General features: G+C 46.3%; 2 long non-coding RNA genes across 2 annotated transcripts; both read left to right on the top strand.

Annotated features, from left to right (window-relative positions):
* Positions 1-535: 535 nt before the first annotated feature.
* LOC142827739 (uncharacterized) lies at positions 536-6,019 on the top strand. The gene is made up of 3 exons (XR_012902458.2): positions 536-661; positions 4,274-4,361; positions 5,892-6,019. It is a non-coding gene; the product is annotated as an uncharacterized LOC142827739 (long non-coding RNA).
* A 7,154-nt stretch (positions 6,020-13,173) lies between these two features.
* Positions 13,174-19,375, top strand: LOC142827738 (uncharacterized). Its single transcript, XR_012902455.2, has 4 exons — positions 13,174-13,325; positions 15,346-15,433; positions 16,990-17,120; positions 19,203-19,375. It is a non-coding gene; the product is annotated as an uncharacterized LOC142827738 (long non-coding RNA).
* The last annotated feature ends 795 nt before the right edge of the window (positions 19,376-20,170 follow it).

Genomic DNA, 20,170 nt, shown 5'->3' with positions numbered 1-20,170 from the left:
ACTTCGAATTCACTAATTCAAAATAAGTTAATTTGAAATAATGGTGTAGTGTAGACATACCCTTAGTCTTTAAGGTACCACAGGACTCCTCATTGTTTTTATGAAAAATGGAACGAATCATCAAAGAATGTGAGAGGACTTTACAGTATTGGACATTTCTGCCGGCAGCTGAAAGTGCTGACAGAGAAAATGCCAGTTAGAGATGGATATAACGTTGTGTTAAATTGGCCAAAGGCAGGGAGGCCTATGGGAAGTTGCCTGTTGAAGTAAGTTGTTGATCAGAGACAAATGAGCAGATGTTCGTTATATGTGCCAAGATATTTTACACAAACCGCTGTAGCCTAACATGTTTTACACAATCTGGGATGGTGCAAGATGTTTTGCAGAATGACCCTAAATTATTCCAGAGAGACAGAGTTGCAAGAATCCCAACATCCAAACGGTAGTAGGACAGTTCAGAATTTCCCCACAGGCAGGGTTCTTTCTGATTGGCCTAAAGCAGTTTGGCCAAGAAGAAACCAAGCTTTCAGAAACGGTATAAAATTGAGAGTTTGTATCATCAAAACCCACTCCCTAAAGCTTATAGATCTGCATGAGAGACAGTAACTGGGACTGTCATCACCTGTCGATTGAGAGCATCCCCAAGCTGGTAACTATTAAGGTTGTTTCCCTTATGATCCCTCTACTATCTCTTCCTGTACAGGTCTGTCTCGGGAATGGTTGGGAGATGCAGAAAGAGAAGACTATTGGTGTCATAACTGTTTCTGTGTCTGAACTACTTGAATGAACTCTCTAGCTGTTTGGAGAAACCACTTGGAGCCACTGTGATGCAGTGCTGGAGAACAGGCCTTCATTCCAGCTTTCATGGATAAGTGGCAAAATTCCATGCATTTCGGTTATGGAAATAAAAGCATGGCTATTTTAAAGCTACCTGCGTTAAAATCATGGGCAGGATAATTCCAGTTATCTGACTTCCCTTTATACAAGTAATCCTAGTTACCCAAATGTGCTGTGTGAATCACTCTCCGATGACCTACCTTTAGCATGGTGGGAGCTGTGATTTGGGAGGATTTTCAGAATTAGCAATGAGGAAAAGGGGAAAAAGGGAGAAGAAGTAGGGGTAATCTCCGGGACCGGATGGCTTTCATTCAAGGGTTCTAAAAGAACACAAATGGGAAATTGCTGAGCTATTATCTGTGGTTTGTAACCTATCTTATAAATCAGCTTCCGTACCTAATGACTGGAAGGTAGCCAACGTGACACCAATATTTAAAAAGGGCTCTAGAGGCGTTCCTGGCAATTACATACCGGTAAGTCTAACTTCAGTACCGGGCAAATTAGTTGAAACAATAGTAAAGAATAAAATTGTGAAGCATGTAGTAGAACATAATTTGTTGGACAAAAGTCAAAATGGTTTCTGTAAAGGGAAATCCGGAAGGGTTCTTTCAAGGAGTTAACAAACATGCAGATAAGGGGGATGAAGTTGATATCATATACTTAGATTTTTCAGAAAGCCTTTGACAAGGTTCTCACCAAAGGCTCTTTTGTAAATTACATGGCCATGGGATAAGTGGAAAGGTCCTGTCTTGGACTGAGAACTGGTTAAAAGACAGGAAACAAAGGGTAGGAATAAATGGTAAATTTTCAGTTTGGAGAGGGTTAACTAGTGGTGTCCCCCAAGGGTCTGTTCTGGGACCAATCCTTTTCAACTTATTCATAAAAGATCTGGAGAAAGGGGTAAGCAGTGAGGTAGTAAAGTTTGCAGATGATACCAAACTGTTTAGGATAGTCAAGACAGAAGCAGACTGTGAGGGACTCCAAGAAGATCTCACCAAACTGAGTGACTGGGCAACAAAATGGCAAATGAAATTTAATGTGGATCAGTGTAAAGTAATGCACATCAGGAAAAATAACCCCAACTATACGAACAGTATGATGGGGCAAATTTGGCTACAACAAATCAAGAAAGAGATCTTGGAGTTCTCTGAAAACTTCTACGCAGTGTGCATCGGCGGTCAAAAAGGCAAATAGGACTCTAGGAATTATTAGGAAAGGGATAAAAAATAAGACCCAGAATATCTTACTGCCCCTGTATAAAACTATGATACGCCCACATCTTGAATACTGTGTACAGATGTGGTCTCCTCACCTCAAAAAAGATATTTTGGCCTTCGAAAGGGTTCAGAAAAGGGCAACTAAAATGATTAGGGATTTGGAACGGGTCTCGTACGAGAGAGGTTAAAACGACTGGGACGTTTCAGTTTAGAGAAGAGGAGATTGAGGGGGGATATGATAGAGGTCTATAAAATCATGAGTGGTGTGGAGACGGAGGATAAAGAAAAGTTATTTATTAGTTCCCATAATAGAAGAACTAGAGGACACCAAATGAAATTAATGGGTAGCAGGTTTAAAACTAATAAAAGAAAGTTCTTCTTCACAAAGAATGTAGTCAACATGTGGAACTCCTTGCCAGAGGAAGCTGTGAAGGCTAGGACTATAATACAGTTTAAAGAGAAGTTAGATAATTTCATGGAGGTTAGGTCCATAAAAGGCTATTAGCCAGGGGATAAAATGGTGTCCTTGGCCTCTGTCTGTCAGAGGCTGGAGAAAGATGGCAGAAGACAAATCGCTTGATCGTGTCTTCGGTCCACCCTCTCTGGGGCACCTGGAGCTGGCCACTGTTGGCAGACAGGATACTGGGCTAGAAGGACCTTTGGTCTGACTCAGTACGGCCGTTCTTATGTTCTTATGATAAAGTAGGGGGAAGAAGAAGTGAGGAGGGAGAGAAAAGCAAACGGAAGAGAGACAGAGGAATGGGTTACGGTAAAGACAGAAAGGAAAAGCCTTCAAGAAGAGAAAGGACAAAGAGAGACACAGGGCAGGAGTTAGGGAAAGAGAACAGGGCAGAAGGGATGGGGAATGAGGAAATGCAGAGGAGGGTGAAGGAGAGAGAAAGGGAAGGAAAAGAAGAGCAGAGGAATAGCCACAGAAGCAGACAAACTCCTTGCTGCTTCTTGAGGGAATCCTGACATGGACAACTCTAGGTTCTGTAAGCCCCTATATAAATAGTGAGGGGTAGGGCCAGCTCTCTTCTCTGGAGCTGTCAGTGCTCAAGCAGCACCAAACAGTCTCCTGTCTCCCTTTCCTTCATTACCCTTCCTTCTCCTTTTCCCTCCTTCTGCCTTCTCTCTGTCTCCCTTTGGGCTCTGCCCATACAGCACCTTGAGAACTCCCCTCACTGCAGCATGTAGGGTGAAGCGCAGCTCAGAATGACCCCTTCCTCTTCCGAGTTTCCTTTTGATTCTACTTGAAATTCTCTTGCATATTTGTCTCCAAGGCCTCTGAGATAAATGGGTGTGTGTTTTAATAGCAGGTATAAAATATACTTTATTTCACTAATAAACTGAACCATTGTTGTCTAAAATTGGGGTAGCTCAGGCTACGTCTATACTGTAGCCTTCTTTCAAAAAAGCACATGCAAATGAAGCACGGCGTGGAATATCACTGCGCTTCATTTGCATAAGTAATGAGCAGCCATATTTGTGCAAGAGGCTTTTGAGAAAAAAACAAGCTGTGTACACGGCTCCTTTTAGCGCAAAAGCCTTGTGCTCAAAATCGGCTGGTAATTAATTATTCAAATGAAGCATGGTGATATTCCATGCTGCGCTTCATTTGCATAAGCTTTTCCGGAAGCAGGCTACAGTGTAGACGCAGTCTCTGGGTGTGGGTGCCCCAGTTTCCCTGGGCACTGCACGGAAGCCCGGCGCGGAATGGGGGTTTTGGATGTGACTCTCACTGTGAGGGAGGCTGCCTGAGGCTGCCTCAGCTCAGCAATTACACACCAATGGCTCAGGCTCTCATGTAACCTGAGGTGGGGTGTGTGTGTGTGTGTGTGTGTGGGTGTGTGTGTGTTGCAACCAGATAACCCTTCTTGCCCAGGAAACTGAACAAAGGAGGAGGCAGGGCTGACTAAAGGGTGAGACTGGTGCTGAGTGTGTGTGTGAGTCTCTGCTGTCTCAGGATACAGGGAGGTGGCCCTGAGCTCTGTCTTTCGGCCCCCCGTTCTCGAAGATGGATTGTACTGGCTGCTCCTGGTTCCTGAGCTAACCAGTCTGTGCTATGCTGCACCCTTGTGAACGAATACATCTTCTGTTCGACTTGCTGGCGGAGAGTCACATTTGGCTGCGGATGGGAGTGTGGGGCCAGAGACTCCCCACTCTTCGGTGACAACCTATAAATGTCTCCTCTCTGTCTTTTTGTATTTATTCTGCAGCTACGCTGAGATCCCTGCTCATCTCCAGCCATGAAGATCCTTTATCTGCTCTTTGCTGTTTTCTTTCTGGTGCTCCAGGTTTCACCAGGTAAGATGTCGATGAAAAGGGGTGATGATGCAGAGGGATCTCTAGCCTGCACTTACATTGTCTCACCCTTTCTTTTAGATAAACATCGGACTCTTTTTACAATGAACACTAGTGCCTTTTCAGGGCCGGTCTACACTGCAAGCTTAGGTCGGTGTAGTCAGCATAAGGTCACATTTGTATTAAGTCTGTTTACACTGCTGAACCCTTTCCTTCCACCTAAAGGGCCTTTAAAATTTACCCTCGTACATCATAAAGTCAGAATGGACATTCGTGCCTGGAATTAAGGGCAGTGTAAACACTATAATTTGCTTCCAAGTCTATATCTACACTGCAATGCTATTTCAGGATACCGGAGTATCCTGAAATAGCTATCCCACGTCTTCACAGCAAGCCCGTTATTTCAGAACGGCATGTAGAGTATTCCTGAAGCAGGCAATCACAGAATTGGACAACTAGGTCGGATACAGACAAAATGAATTCATGCCAACCCCACCCAATATATCTTTGGTCTAGGAGCAGGCACAGAGCCGGCAGCTGGAAGTCTATAATTTAAAATGCTGTCTTCTGCTGCTGGCTAGTGTTAATAATTCGGTGTTTTCATAGCCTCTATTATAATGTCAGGGCTCATTTGCCACTGAGAAGTTACGTGGTTGGAAGTAGAGCCCTAGTCCCAGTGTTTTGGCCCCCACTCTCACCTCTCTGAGAACCTACCACAGGTATGTGTTTGGCTTCCTTCCTTGGAATGATCTCATCTGTTTGGGGCAGTATTTGCCACCCCTGGCACTTCTGTGTTTCAGTTGCCCAACAAACTCTTGTTAAAAATGCTCCAACCTGAGTATTCTACAAGTTTTGGTTGTGTGCCTGGGGGCAGCATTTTCAAAGCTGCAGGTTCTTCAGAGTGGCCGCTGCTCAGCAAGAAAGTATTCGTGAATGAGTCTTCAGAAAAAAAAATGTGTTCAGAGTCACACAGAGAGGCAGGCATTCCTTCTCTTAGAAAAATGATAGTCATCCTGATGCAGCGCAGAATCTTAGCTGGCTAAATTCCATTGGTGATGCTGCCTGGCACATCAGTGTACCAGCCAGAGGGAACCAAAACTACAGCTGGAGCTACTACAAGGAAGGTGAAGAGGTGGTTTACATGCTTCCCAGATGATGCTCAAAATTTAGCTGTGAAATAGTCCTAGGATCAGGAAGTTGCCTGAGATGTGCATGTGAAAATCTATTCAGAGTTGGTTGAATTGTTCTGTGTGAAAATATCCCCACTCTTGGACCAATCCTATTCAACATTTTTAGGAATGACCTGGCAGAGAACATAAAATCATCTCTGATAAAGGTTGCTATTGAATGTGCACAAAATTGCAGCCATGTAAGAATTATTAAATATCAAGCAAAATGGTGCACAGGAAGATTAGTGGAGTGACTAGGCAGTGTCTTAGCGAGTGGGAAACACCCGTAAAACTGCAAACACAACACTCATTTTCCCTCATGTGTGTTTATGAAATTCAAGACTATTTTTGGTTTTTGGTGCAGGATTTGGGTGTTCTTCTCTTTGTGCAATTCGATGCTCTGCAATGAGAGGCATGTGCTTGTATCATCGTTGTTATTCCAATATGCGTCCCATATTTCACTGCATTCCGTTCGTATGCTGTCGTCTCTAGGTAAGTTCAGGATTCCACACGGAAGACATGACTATGTGAACAGAGATATTTTTCCATCACTTTATATATTGTTTAATTTTGGTGGAGGCGTTTGACAAAGCACTGTCCAGGCTTCTGTGTTTTCCTGGATCCAGCCCGCCTGTGAGCTCACTTACTGACGTCTTTTACTTAGCGCTGCCTTCCTCAAGTTGCCAAGAGCAACTCCTCTGAGACCTGGCTACATCAGCATCAGCTCCAGCACAATCCATAGGACAGTGCTTGAAAGAGGACAGCACAGAGCCAGTTACATCAGCATTAGTTTGTCCATGGGTCAATTCTGTCAAAGCACCTATAAGTGCCAGAACATCATTATATGGGCATAAGCTACTCCGGAGATATATTCTGAAATAACTTATTTCAATATAGAGCGTCCACACTACAGGGGAGCTTCAAAATTAGTCTGAAGCAGGCTCCCATTATGTGGATGCACTACATAGATTTAGAGCCCCAAGAAGCATGGGGGAAATATTACTTAGAATGGCCCTGGTGAGGAGCTATTTCATAACTAGCCAATTAGCCCATCATAAGACGGGATTTTCAGGTGTTCTCTCCTGAGCGCTCTCTCTCTCCTACTGCCTCCCCCCATCTCTCTCAGCTCTCCTCTGCCTCCTGCCTCTTTCTCCGTCTTTTTCTTTCTCTTCTCCCCCTCCTGCCTCTCTCTTCCCTATGTCTTTCCCCACCCCCCTTCCTCTTCCCTTCCGCCGTGGAGCTTGGCTGAGTGCTGCCTGCTCAGCAGGGCTGCTGCGAGGGAGGGGGGCGGGTCGGTGACGTACATGGCCAGGGGGTGGGGCCGTGTATGTCACCACCCTTCCTTTCCCTCCCACCGTGGGGGAGCCCAAACGGCCCCTTGCACTGCTGGCTTCCCTCCCACCTTCCTCCAGGCTCCCAATCCTCCCCATACAGCCCCCCCAGCCCTGCTTTCCACCCCCCTTCCAGCCAGGCCCGCCTCCTTCCACTCCCTGCGTGGCACCCCGCCCCCCTTCCCGTCTCTCCCACTCCCCCCCCACGTGGCTGAGCAGCGGGGCCCGGTGGGGGGAGCAAGCAGTGGCAAGTGGTCCTTTGGGGGCCACGCAGGGAGTGAAAGGGGCGGGGCTGGCTGGATGGGGGATGGAAAGCAGAACTGGGGGGGAGATTGGGGGCTGTGGGCTTGTAGGCGAACATGGGGGGGGCAGAGGAAGGAGGGAGGAAAGCAGCACTGGTGGAGGGGGATGTCTGGGGGCCTGAGCAGGCCGAAACACCACGGAGCGAGGGGAAGGCATTACAGATGCACAGACACTGGGCTACTATATTTCATAATAGTAACAGTGCAGCATCTACACTGCAGCTATTTCGGAAGAGGAGTTCGTCTCCGTGGAATGAGGTTTAAAAAAGTCTGAATAAGCTGACCGTTAGTTTGATATTATTTCAAAACAATGAATTGCTGTGTAGATGCTCCCATTGTTAATAACGGGAGAGTGTAGACACACCCGGACTCATAGCAGAACATTTCTTGGAGTTCTGCAGTGATTAATTCTTGACCATGCACCATTTAACATTTTTGTTTAATGACCAGGAAGAAACCTTAAAATCATCACTGACAAAGATAGCAAAGAACTTTAAAAAAGCAGCAGTAGGAAATAATGAAGCAGGGAAGGCAGGCAACAGAAGAATCTCAGTCACTTGCTAAAGTGGACCCAAGCAAAAAGAAAAATAGCTTAATGCAGTTACAACTAAGAGTGGTCACCTAAGAACAAAAAAAGTGGGGAACTCTGTCCTGGAAAGCAATGGGATCGGCTAGTCTATGCGGAAGATTCGAAAGAGGATATGCAAATTCCGCAGGAAAGCTCTGCTTTCGAAAATGAGATCGGAAGAAGATATGGAAATTCCTGCAGAATTTGCATATCCTCTTTCGAATCTTCCGCATAGTCTAGACATAGGCTTAGACAAAGGAACACAGGAAATCAAACTGGACCCCGGACTGACCACTGTGGGGCCCCAATGTGCACACCCTACCAGTTTGAAAGTGAACCATTGACGACTGTTGTTTGATTGTGTTCTTTCAACCATTAATGCCTCCACCTTATAGTAATATCACCTAGACTACATTTTCCAAGTTTGCACATGAGAAAGTCTTGTGCAACTGTGGCAAACTCTTAGTAAAACTCCTACTGAGCTAGATCATGTCTATGGCATCTCCAAGCCCACAGTAATCCTGCCAAAGAATGAAAATGGATTGTTTCGGCAGGATTTAGTCTAGACAAAGACATGTTGTCAGTTATCCTCCAGGTGCTTACAAGTTCATGATTTCAGAATTAGTTTCAGTATCTTTCCAAGAAAATGAGGTCTGTCTGATGGATCTATAATTTTCCCAGTCCTGTTGGGTCCCTTTTTAAAGATAGATACAATCTTTTGGCCTTGCCCAGTTCTCTGTGATCTTACGTGTTCACCACGAGATCTCACATATTTTCAGCCATTTTTATTAAATCTGTAGTTTTCTAATGTAATGTCATATTATTCAGAGTACACGGGAGTGATGACAACAAAGATTCTCAAGGCATCATCTCTGGGAAGCTGGAAGAAAATGCCTTGCAGTAAAAATCTTGAAGAAAATCCAGAAAGAGGCTCTCTAACCTGCATTATGACCTCTGTCTCACTGGAATAAAAGCAACTGGTTGTGCTGGTGTATTGCAAACGTGTGTGAGTGTTTTCATGAGCCCGCAGAGCTTGTTTTCATACAGAGCAATGGGGATGATGGTCGTGTTTTGAAATGTTTTCAAGGTGGAGTTGCTAAAAGAGACAGTGAGAGAAATCTCCTCCGTGTTCTAAGACCCTAGACTTTGACGTGGTTATTACATGGCTGGCACAGCAATTGTAAGCGAGTGAGAGAAGACGGGCAGTGCATCTCTTCTCTTCTCTACCAACTGCCTCATCATTCCCTATGACGTTCCTCATGAGAGGTAGCCACCCTGCCTTCGCATGTCTCCTTCCCTCCCATCCTGTTAAGCCCGTAGTTGGTCTCCTGTCCTGTCCTGCTGGGCTCACATATCACAGGCAGAACCTCACGCACGAGACATCAGCCCAAGCTTCACACTGAGCTAAGCCCCTTGTTCCCACAACCCATCTCCACCTGGGACACCTGCCTCTGCTTCAGCCAGGCTTCCCCAGCCATGTTAACCTAGTGCTACCCTGCTCCAAAGCAGAGACCTGCCCCACACACAGCCCAGTCCATGGGGTGATAGTTACCTTAACCGTGTGCTTTCTGGGTGTCACGTGATCAAACTTCAAATGCCCTCCAACCCTCCTTCTTCTCTCCCATCCCCCTCTTTATCCCAGGTCACATGGAAAGGGATCTGCAGATGTAAGGACACACAGCAAGGAGGGAGAAGGGCTTGGAGTCCTGCAGAGCGTCTGAGATTCTGTAGATCTCAGCATGCCCACAGGAGAAGAGAATTGAACGCTGACATCCCTCCATCGACCCTAAATCCTCAACTTCCTCTGCAACCCCTCTACCCATCCTGCCCTCTTCTATCCCCTGTAGCTGTGAAAACCACCCCCCCACACATACACACAAACACAGACACACACTTCTTCCTCTACCCATTTATCCATCTCCTCCTCATAGCCCCATCCTTCTGTGCAGGCCCACATCCTTATTTCCTCAGTCTTTCACCCTGCAAGAATTCCCAAGGGGAATTTATTTTCTTTTAATAAACAGTGGCAGTGCATTTTATATAGTCTGCTGAGCTCAGATCCAATCTCTCTATAACAATAATCAGAAAAAAATGGGGAGAGGCAAGTTCATTCTCAAATTTCTCCCCCCAAAACAGCTTTCAAATATCAAACGTCATCTTTTATAACTCCTGAATAATGTAACCCATTCAACAGCCCTGTATTTCCTACATTCTTTGTGCTCTGTTCCTCATGGTGGCCCATTCGCTTTCTATTCTTCCCCTCCAGAGTTATGAGGAGATAACCCAATTATCTCCTTGACAGCGACCGCCAACCAGACAGCGAGCCTCTGTTTTGATAGATGATCTATCTAGCTTTCTGTCTACGTTACAGTCCATTTGTCCAATCCATATTTTAACTTGCTGGCAAGAGTACCAGGGGGAAAATATTAAAATTTTGCTAAATTCAAATATGCTATATCACGTTCATTGCCTTCTCCATATCCAGAGAACCAGTTATCTCATCATGGAAGGCAATCAGGATGGCAAGGCATGATTTTCTCTTGGTGAATCCATTTTGACAATTCCTGACCATTTTCCTCTTTTCCAAGAGCTTCACAATGGATTTCTTGAAGATTCCTTCTATGATTTTGCCAAGGACTAAAGAAGACACTGCCAGTTCTTTAGAAGATTTTGGTAGCTTCACTGTGGGACAGAGGGTCATCCAGATCTCAAAGGGTACATCTACACTAACCCCCTAATTCAAACTAGGGAGGCCAATCAGGGTGACCGAAATTGCAAATGAAGTGCAGGATTTAAATATCCCGTGCTTCATTAGCATGTTCATGTCCGTTCACCATTTTGGAAACTGACTATCCCAGAATAACTGCCTGAGTCTCCATGCGGCAGAGAAGCGCGATTCCGAGATAAACCCCTTTGTTTGAATTAACAGTTCAAAATGCTCAGAAGCCAGTGGCAGAACATTTCTGTTTATCAAACCATAATCTCACAGATCTGAAGGTGGCGCTCTTGTCACAGGCCAGTTGCTCAAGCCAAATCCACAGGAAAAGCTTGGAATCACAATACATATGCAAATTCAATTCAATTAATTATGGACTTTTAATCGAGATATGGGGTGGTGGAACCTTTATCACTGAAGGTGCTAACTACTTTCTGAATGGTATCCTTCCTGCCTTATCCATCCACTGACTTTAATCCTTATTTACTCAGGTTTAGCACCCTTTCTCCTGATACTTTATGCATAGAGGTAGGGGGGTGGGTGACAGAACATCTTTCTTCCTCTCCCCTTCTCCCCCTTTCCCTTCTCCTATTTATTTCGAGTTTCCTTATCCTCTAAGCATAACTCCGGTCCTCTGAAGAAGTGGGCGGTGCCTATGAAAGCTCATGATACCATCTACATGTTTTGTTAGTCTATAACAGTGTTTCCCAATTTTATTTGGCCGAGGAACCCTTTTCAGGTTTTCAGAATTTCGTGGGTCACAACCACTTGCATCTGCATCTGACAAAGTGGCTTTGACCCACACAAATCAGTAAGGATATGTCTACACTACAAAGTTAATATGAACTAACAGCCGTTAGTTCGAATTAACTTTAATAGCGGCTCTACATAAAAGCTGCTAGTTGGAATTTAATTCGAACTAGCGGAGCGCTTAATTAGAACTTGGTAAGCCTCATTCTATGAGGAGTAATGCCAAATTCGAAGTAAGTCGTTTGAATTAAGCGCTGTGTAGTCACTTAATTCGAACTAGCTGGAGGCTAGTCCTTCCCAGGTTCCCCTGGTGGCCACTCTGGGCCAAACCAGGGAAACTCTTCTGCCCCCCTCCCAGCCCCGGAGCCCTTCAAGGGGCAGATTCTGGCCACAGTGCCTGTGCCAGTTGCCAGTCTGCCAGCAACCCTGCACCTGGTACACCATGAGCCAGCCACCCACTGCCACCCAGCTCTCTGCCTCTTCCCAGGACCAGGCTGGCAGCTCTCAGGAGCCTGCCAGGGGCCGAAAACGACGGGTGCCCGCCTGGTCTAGTGTGGAGATCGTGTACCTCCTTGAGGTTTGGGAGGAAGCCTCCAATGTCCACGATCTCCACAGTAGGCAAAGGAATGCAGCCATCTACAGCCGCATGGCTGCCAGCCTGGTCACCAGAGGCCACTTGGGCAGCCAGGATGCAGGTCCACTACAAAATCAAAGACCTACGGCAGGCCTACTCCAGGGCCTTACAACCAAGGGCTGACACGGACACCTGCCCTCATTACGAGGCCCTTGTCCGCATCCTGGGGGCTCACGCAGTCCCTGATGCCGGGTGGTGATCAACTCCGGGGCAGAGGGCTCCGCCCCTGAAACAGGGGAAGAGGAGGAAGACGAGGAGGATGACAGCCAGGAACCACAGGAGCCTGCAGGGAGCCTGCCCAGGACCCAGGATCCCCAAGTCATCCCACAGAGCCCATCAGCTGTGTCGTCTGAGACCGGGGAGGGCTCCACATGTGAGTGCCATCATGGTCCCTGTCAAAGCAAAAAACATGCTCCTCTCTGTTTAGGGAGCCAACAACTGATAGCGTTATTGATCAGTAAAGCAAAGTGAGCCAAACGTGGTCCCAGCAAAGTTGGGCCCAGTAAGGCTGCTTAATATAATCGATTTAGCTCTCTTGAGCTAGATGGCCAAGTGCAGCACCGTCCCCAATGAGAACGACTGAAACAGGCAGGCAGAGAGGAAAATGCTTTGCTGTCCCTCGGCGAGGTAGGCAAGCAAGCGAAAAACCTGAGAACCGGCTGTCCAGAGGGGTCCCTTTAAGCATGAGCCTCAGATAACCTAAGATAGAAGCCACACAAAGCAGCTACTGACCTGATGCCCTGCGACCCAGTGTCCAATTAGTGTGGACGTGCTAATTCGAATTAGCAAAACGCTAATTCAAATGAGTTTTTGGGTCTAGATGCGTTATTTCGAATAAGCTTACTTCGAAACAACTAGTTCAAAATAAGTTAATTTGAAATAACGCTGTAGTGTTAGCCTTAGTCTTTAAGGTACCACAGGACTCCTCGTTGTTTTTACGAAAAATGTAACGAATCATCAAAGAATGTGAGAGGACTTTACAGTATTGGACATTTCTGCTGGAAGCTGAAAGTGCTGACAGAGAAAATGCCAATTAGAGATGGATATAACATTGTGTTAAATTGGCCAAAGAAAGGAAGGCCTATGGGAAGTTGCCTGTTGAAGGAAGTTGTTGATCAGAGACAAATGAGCAGATGTTCGTTATATTTGCCAAGATATTTTACACAAACCGCTGTAGCCTAACATGTTTTACACAATCTGGGATTGTGCAAGATGTTTTGCACAAAGACCCTAAATACTCCAGAGACACAGAGTTGCAAAAATTCCAACATCCAAACGGTAGTAGGACAGTTAAGAATTTCCCCGCAGGCACGGTGCTTTCTGATTGGCCCAAAGCAGGTTGGCCAAGAAGAAACCAAGCTTTCAGAAACTGTATAAAATTGAGAGTTTGTATCATCAAAACCCACTCCCTAAAGCTTATAGATCTGCATGAGAGACAATAACTGGGACTGTCATCACCTGTCGATTGAGAGCATCCCCAAGCTGGTAACTATTAAGGTTGTTTCCCTTATGATCCCTTTACTATCTCTTCCTGTACAGGTCTGTTTCGGGAAATGGTTGGGAGATGCAGAAAGAGAAAACTATTGGTGTCATAACTGTTTCTGTGTCTGAACTAATTGAATGAACTCTCTAGCTGTCTGGAGAAACCACTTGGAGCCACTGTGATGCAGTGCTGGAGAACAGGCCTTCATTCCAGCTTTCATGGATAAGTAGCAAAATTCCGTGCATTTCATTTATGCAAATACAAGCATGGCTATTTTAAAGTTAGCTGAGTTAAAAGCATGAGCAGGATAATTCCAGTTATCTGACTTCCCTTTGTACAAGGAATTCTAGTTACCCAAATGCGCTGTGTGAATCACCCACTGGTGAGCTACCTTTAGCGTGGTGGGAGCTGTGATTTGGGAGGATTTCCAGAATTAGCAATGAGGACAGGGAAAAGGGAAGAAGAAGTAGGAATAAGGAAGGGGGAAGAATAAGTGAGGAGGGAGAGAAAAAGCAAACAGGAAAGAGAGACAGAGGAATGGGTTATGGCAAAGACAGAAATGAAAAGCCTTCAAGGAGAGAAAGGACAAAGGGAGACACAGGGCAGGTGTTAGGGAAAGAGAACAGGGCTGAAGGGATGGGGAATGAGGAAATGCAGAGGAGGGTGGAGGAGGGAGAAAGGGAAGAAAAAGAAGAGCAGAGGAATAGCCACAGAAGCAGACAAACTCCTTGTTGCTTCTTGAGGGAATCCTGACATGGACAACTCTGCGTTCTATAAGCCCCTGTTTAAATAGTGAGGGGTAGGGCCAGCTCTCTTCTCTGGAGCTGTCAGTGCTAAAGCAGCACCAAACAGTCTCTTGTCTCCGTTTGCTTCATTACCCTTCCTTCTCCTTTTCCCCCCTTCTGCCTTCTCTCTGTCTCCCTTTGGGCTCTGCCCATACAGCACCTTGGGAACTCCCCTCACTGCAGCATGTAGGGGTGAAGCGCAGCTCAGAACGACCCCTTCCTCTTCCGAGTTCCCTTTTGATTCTACTTGAAATTCTCTTGCCTATTTGTCTGCCCAAAGGCCTGGTTCTCCCAAGTTTTGGATGTCTCCCAGGGCCTGTCAGATAAATGGGTGTGTGCTGTAATAGAAGATATAAAATATACTTTATTTCACTAATAAACTGAACCATTGTTGTCTAAAATTGGGGTAGCTCAGGCTACGTCTACACTGTAGCCTTCTTGCGGAAAAGCATATGCAAATGAAGCGCGGCGTGGAATATTGCTGCACTTCATTTGCATAAGTAATGAGCAGCCTTTTTTGTGCAATAGTCTTTTAAGAAAAAAACAAGCTGTGTACATGGCTCCTTTTAGGGCAAAAGCCTCTTGCTCATAATCGGTTGCTAATTAATTATTCAAATGAAGCATGGCAATATTCCATGCCGTGCTTCATTTGCATAAGCTTTTTCAGAAGAAGGCTACAGTGTAGACGCAGTCTCTGTGTGTGGGTGTCCCAGTTTCCTTGGGCACTGAAGCCTGGTGAGGGATGGGAGTTTTGGATTTGACTCTCACTGTGGGGGAGGCTGCCTGAGGCTGCCCCAGCTCAGTAATTACACACGAGTGGCTCAGGCTCTCATGTAACCTGAGGCTAGGTGGGGTGTGTATGTGTGTGTGTGTGTGTGCACGCGTGTGTTGCAACCAGATAACCCCTCTTGCCCAGGAAGCGAAACAAAGGAGGAGGCGGGGCTGACTATAGGGTGAGACAGGTGCTGAGTGTGTGTGTGAGTCTCTGCTGTCTTAGGATGCAGGGAGTTGGCCCAGGGCTCTGCCTTTCGGCCCCCGCTCCCGAAGATGGATTGTACTGGCTGCTCCTGGTTCCTGAGCTAACCAGTCTGTGCTATGCTGCACCCTTGTGAACGAATACATCTTCTGTTCGACTTGCTGGCGGAGAGTCACATTTGGCTGCGGATGGGAGTGTGGGGCCAGAGACTCCCCGCTCTTCGGTGACAACCTATAAATGTCTCCTCTCTGTCTTTTTGTATTTTCTCTGCAGCTACGCTGAGATCCCTGCTCATCTCCAGCCATGAAGATCCTTTATCTGCTGTTTGCTCTTTTCTTTCTGGTGCTCCAGGTTTCACCAGGTAAGATGTCGGTGAAAAGGGGTGATGATGCAGAGGGATCTCTAGCCTGCACTTCCATTGTCTAACCCTTACTTTTAGATAAACATCGGACTCTTTTTACAATGAACACTAGTGCCTTTTCAGGGCCGGTTTACACTGCAAGCTTAGGACGATGTAGTCAGCATAAGGTCACATTTGTACTAAGTCTGTTTACACTGCTGAACCCTTTCCTTCCACCTAAAGGGCCTTTAAAATTTACCCTCGTACTTCATAAAGTCAGAATGGACATTCATGCTTGTAATTAAGGGCAGTGTAAACACTATAATTTGCTTAAAAGGCTACTTCCACACTGCAATGCTATTTCAGGATACCGGAGTATCCTTAAATAGCTATCCCGCATCTTCACAGCAAGCCCGTTATTTCAGCATGACATGTAGAGTATTCCTGAAGCAGGCAATCACAGAATTGGACAACTAGGTCGGATACAGACAAAATGAATTCATGCAAACCCTGTCCAATATATCTTTGGTCTAGGAGCAGGCACAGAGCCGGCAGCCGGAAGACTGTAATTTACAATGCTGCTTCTGCTGCTGGCTAGAGTTAATAATTCGGTGCTTTCATAGCCTCTATTATAATATCAGGGCTCATTTGCCACTGAGAAGTTACGTGGTTGCGAATAGAGCCCAGGTCTATAAAATGATAGTCCCTAATTCCAGTGTCTTGGTCCCCACTCTCACCTCTCTGAGAATCTCCCACAGGTATGTGTTTGGCTTTCTTCCTTCGAATGATCTCATCTGTTTGGGGCAGTATTTGCCACCCTGGTATGTATCTGTTTCAGTTGCCCAACAAACAATTGTAGAATACTCAGGTTGGAGGATTTTTAAGAAGTTTTGGTTGCGTGCCTCGGGGCAGGATTTTCAAAGCTGCAGGTTCTTCAGAGTGGCCACTGCTCAGCAAGAAAGTATTCGTGAATGAGTCTTCAGGGGGAAAAAAAATCTGTTCAGAGTCACACAGAGAGACAGGCATTCCTTCTCTTAGAAAAATGATAGTCATCCCACCTGATGCAGCGCAGAATCCTAGCTGGCTAAATTCCATTGGTGACGCTGCCTGGCACATCACTTAGTAGCCAGAAGGAACCAAAACTACAGCTGGAGCTACTAAAAGGAAGGTGAAGAGGTGGTTTATATGCATTGCAGATGATGCTCAAAATTTAGATGTGAAATAGTCCTAGGATCAGGAAGGTGCCTGAGATGTGCATGTGAAAATCTATTCAGAGTTGGTTGAATTGTTCTCTGTGAAAATATCCCCACTACTGGACCAATCCTATTCAACATTTTTATGAATGACCTGGCAGAGAACATAAAATCATCACTGATAAAGGTTGCTATTGAATGTGCACAAAATTGCAGCCATGTAAGAATTACTAAATATCAAGCAAAATGGTGCACAGAAAGATTAGTGGAGTGACTAGGTAGTGTCTTAGTGAGTGGGAAACACCTGTAAAACTGCAGTCACAATGCTCATTTTCCCTCGTGTGTATTTATGAAAGTCAAGACTTTTTTGGTTTTTTGGTGCAGGATTTGGGTGTCCTTCTAATTGTAGAAATCGATGTTATAGGATGAGAGGCATTTGCTTTTATCATCGTTGTCCAAACAATATGCGTTCCATATTTCCCTGCTATCCATTCGTATGCTGTCGTCGAGGCTGGGTAAGTTCAGGATTCCACAAGGAAGACATGATTATGTGAACAGAGATATTTTCCCTTCACTTTCTATATTGTTTAATCTTGGTGGAGGCATATTTCAAAGCGTGTCTGGGCTTCTTTGTTTTCCTGGATCCTACCCGCCTGGGAGATCAGCTCGGCCCCGGTGGGAGGCCAAGCGTTGGCAAGAGGCCCTTTGGGGTCCGGCTGTGGCCATTGGCTTCACATCCCCCCCTCGCCAGGTCTGCTTGCTGCCCCTTCTCCTGTCCAGCCCCATGACCCCTTATCCCCCCCCAGCTCTGCTTCCCATCCCGTCTTCCTGCCGGCAAGCCCCAAGGCCCCCTGGGCACCCTCCCCACCAGCGCTGCTTCCCTATCCCATTCCTCCAGGCCCCCCCATTCTCCCCTACAGCCCCCGATGCTCCCTCAGGTCTGCTTTTCACCCCCTTCCAGCCAAGCCCGCCTCCTTCCTCTCCCTGCGTGGCACCCCGCCCCCCTTCCCCTCACTCCCACTCCCCCCCACGTGGCTGTGCGGCGGGGCCTGGTGCGGGGAGCAAGCAGTGGCAAGTGGTCCTTTTAGGGCCACGCAGGGATGAGAAGTAGGGCGGGCTGGCTGGCTGGGGGTGGAAAGCAGAGCTGGGTGGGGAGATTGGAGGCTGTGGGCCTGGAAGGGAAGATGGGGGGCAGAAGAAGGGGGGGCTGGCTGGCTGGCTGGGGGTGGAAAGCAGAGCTGGGGGGAGATTGAGGGCTGTGGGCCTGGAGGGGAAGATGGGGGGGGGCAGAGGAAGGGTGGAGGAAAGCAGCGTTTGTGGAGGAGGGTGTCTGGGGGCCTGTGCAGCCCGAACCAGCACAGAGTAAGGAGAAGGCATTACAGACGCACAGACACTGGGCTACTATATTTCATAATAGTAACAGTGCAGCATCTACACTGCAGCTATTTCGGAAGGGCAGTTCGTCCCCGTGGAATGAGGTTTAAAAAAGTCTGAATAAGCTGACAACAATGAATTGCTGTGTAGATGCTCCCATTGTTAATAACGGGAGAGTGTAGACACACCCTGACTCAGAGCACAACATTTCTTGGAGTTCTGTAGTGATTAATTCTTGACCATGAACCATTTAACATTTTTGTTTACTGACCAGGAAGAAACCTTAAAATCATCACTGACAAAGATAGCAAAGAACTTTAAAAAAGCAGCAGTAGGAAATAATGAAGCAGGGAAGGCAGGCAACAGAAGAATCTCAGTCACTTCCTAAAGTGGACCCAAGCAAAAATAAAATAGCTTAATGCAGTTACAAATAAGAGTATTCACCTAAGAACAAAAAAAGTGGGGAACTCTGTCCTGGAAAGCAATGGGCTGGGCTAGTCTATGCGGAAGATTCGAAAGAGGATATGCAAATTCCGCAGGAAAGCTCCGCTTTCGAAAATGAGATCGGAAGAAGATATGGAAATTCCTGCAGAATTTGCATATCCTCTTTCGAATCTTCCGCATAGGCTAGACATAGCCTTAGACAAAGGAACACAGGAAATCAAACTGGACCCCGGACTGACCACTGTGGGGCCCCAATACGCACATCCTACCAGTCTGAAAGTGAACCATTGACAACTGCTGTTTGATTGTGTTCTTTCAACCACTTGTGCCTCCACCTTATAGAAATATCTCCTAGACTACATTTTCCTAGTTTGCACATGAGAAACTCATGGGCAACTCTTGCAAACTCTTACTAAAACTCTTACTGACCTATATCATGTCTATGGCATCTCCCAGCCCAGTAGACAGTAATCCTGTCAAAGAATGAAAATGGATTGTTTCGGCAGGATTTAGTCTAGACAAAGACATGTTGTCAGTTATCCTCCAGGTGCTTAAAAGTTAATGATTTCAGAATTAGTTTCAGTATTTTTTCAAGAAATGAAGTGTGGCTGACGGATGTATAATTTTCCCAGTCCTGTTGGGTCCCTTTTTAAAGATAGATACAATCTTTTGGCCTTACCCAGTTCTCTGTGACCTCACTTCTTCATCACGAGATCTCACATATATTCAGCCATTTTTATTAAAACTGTAGTTTTCTAATGTAATGTCATATTATTCAGGGTCCACGGGAGTGATGACAACAAAGATTCTCAAGGCATCATCTCTGGGAAGCTGGAAGAAAGTGCCTTGCAGTGAAAATCTTGAAGAAAATGCAGAAAGAGGCTCTCTATTCTGTAGTATGACTTTTGTCTTACTGAAATAAAAGCAACTGGTTGTGGTGGTGTATTGAAAACGTGTGTGAGTGTTTTCATGACCACACAGAGCTTGTTTTCTTAGGGTACGTCTACACTACAGCGCTAGTTCGAACTAACTTAGTTCGAATTAGTTAATTCGAACTAAGCTAATTCGAACTAACGCTTCTAGAACTAAAAACTAGTTCGAATTAGCGTTTTGCTAATTCAAACTAGCAAGTCCACATTGAGTGGACTCTGAACAGGGCTTAAGGATGGCCGGAAGCAATGCCGGCAGGGCATAAAAGGAGGACTTAGAGCATGGAGATGCTGTCTCAGGCTAGCCGAGGGCTGCACTTAAAGGGTCCCGACCCCCACCCCGGACACACAGTTCTCAGGGATGCCCCGCTTGCAAAGAAGTTCTGGCTTGGAGTGCCCGGAGTACCCACACTGGGCACATCACACCACTCGGCCATCAGCCCAGCTGCACTTGCCGCAGGCTGCCATCTGGGGAGAGGGGGCAATTGGGGGGCTGCAGGAGAGCTTCCACCCCCAGAAGCCCGCAGAGCCAGCCCAGTCGTCCCCATCGGGGGCTCGTACCCCATTCCTCACTCACCTCCTTCCACTTACCCTTCCCTAGTCCCCCTTCTTATTGATGTACAAAATAAAGATAACGTTTCTTCCAACATTGACTCTGTCTTTATTGAAAAAAACTGGGGGAGACTGGGAAAAGGAGGTGGGAGAGGGGAAGAGAAAGGCTGGGAGAAGGGAGGGCAACTAACATGATCAGGGGTTGGGAACAGGTCCCAGAAGAAGAAAGGCTAAAGAGACTGGGACTGTTCAGCTTAGAAAAGAGG

The sequence above is a fragment of the Pelodiscus sinensis genome, chromosome 3 (assembly GCF_052426305.1).
Source record: "Pelodiscus sinensis isolate ZL-2025 chromosome 3, ASM5242630v1, whole genome shotgun sequence".
NCBI classification, from domain to species: domain Eukaryota; kingdom Metazoa; phylum Chordata; order Testudines; family Trionychidae; genus Pelodiscus; species Pelodiscus sinensis.
This window is presented reverse-complemented; position numbering and strand designations above follow the sequence as displayed.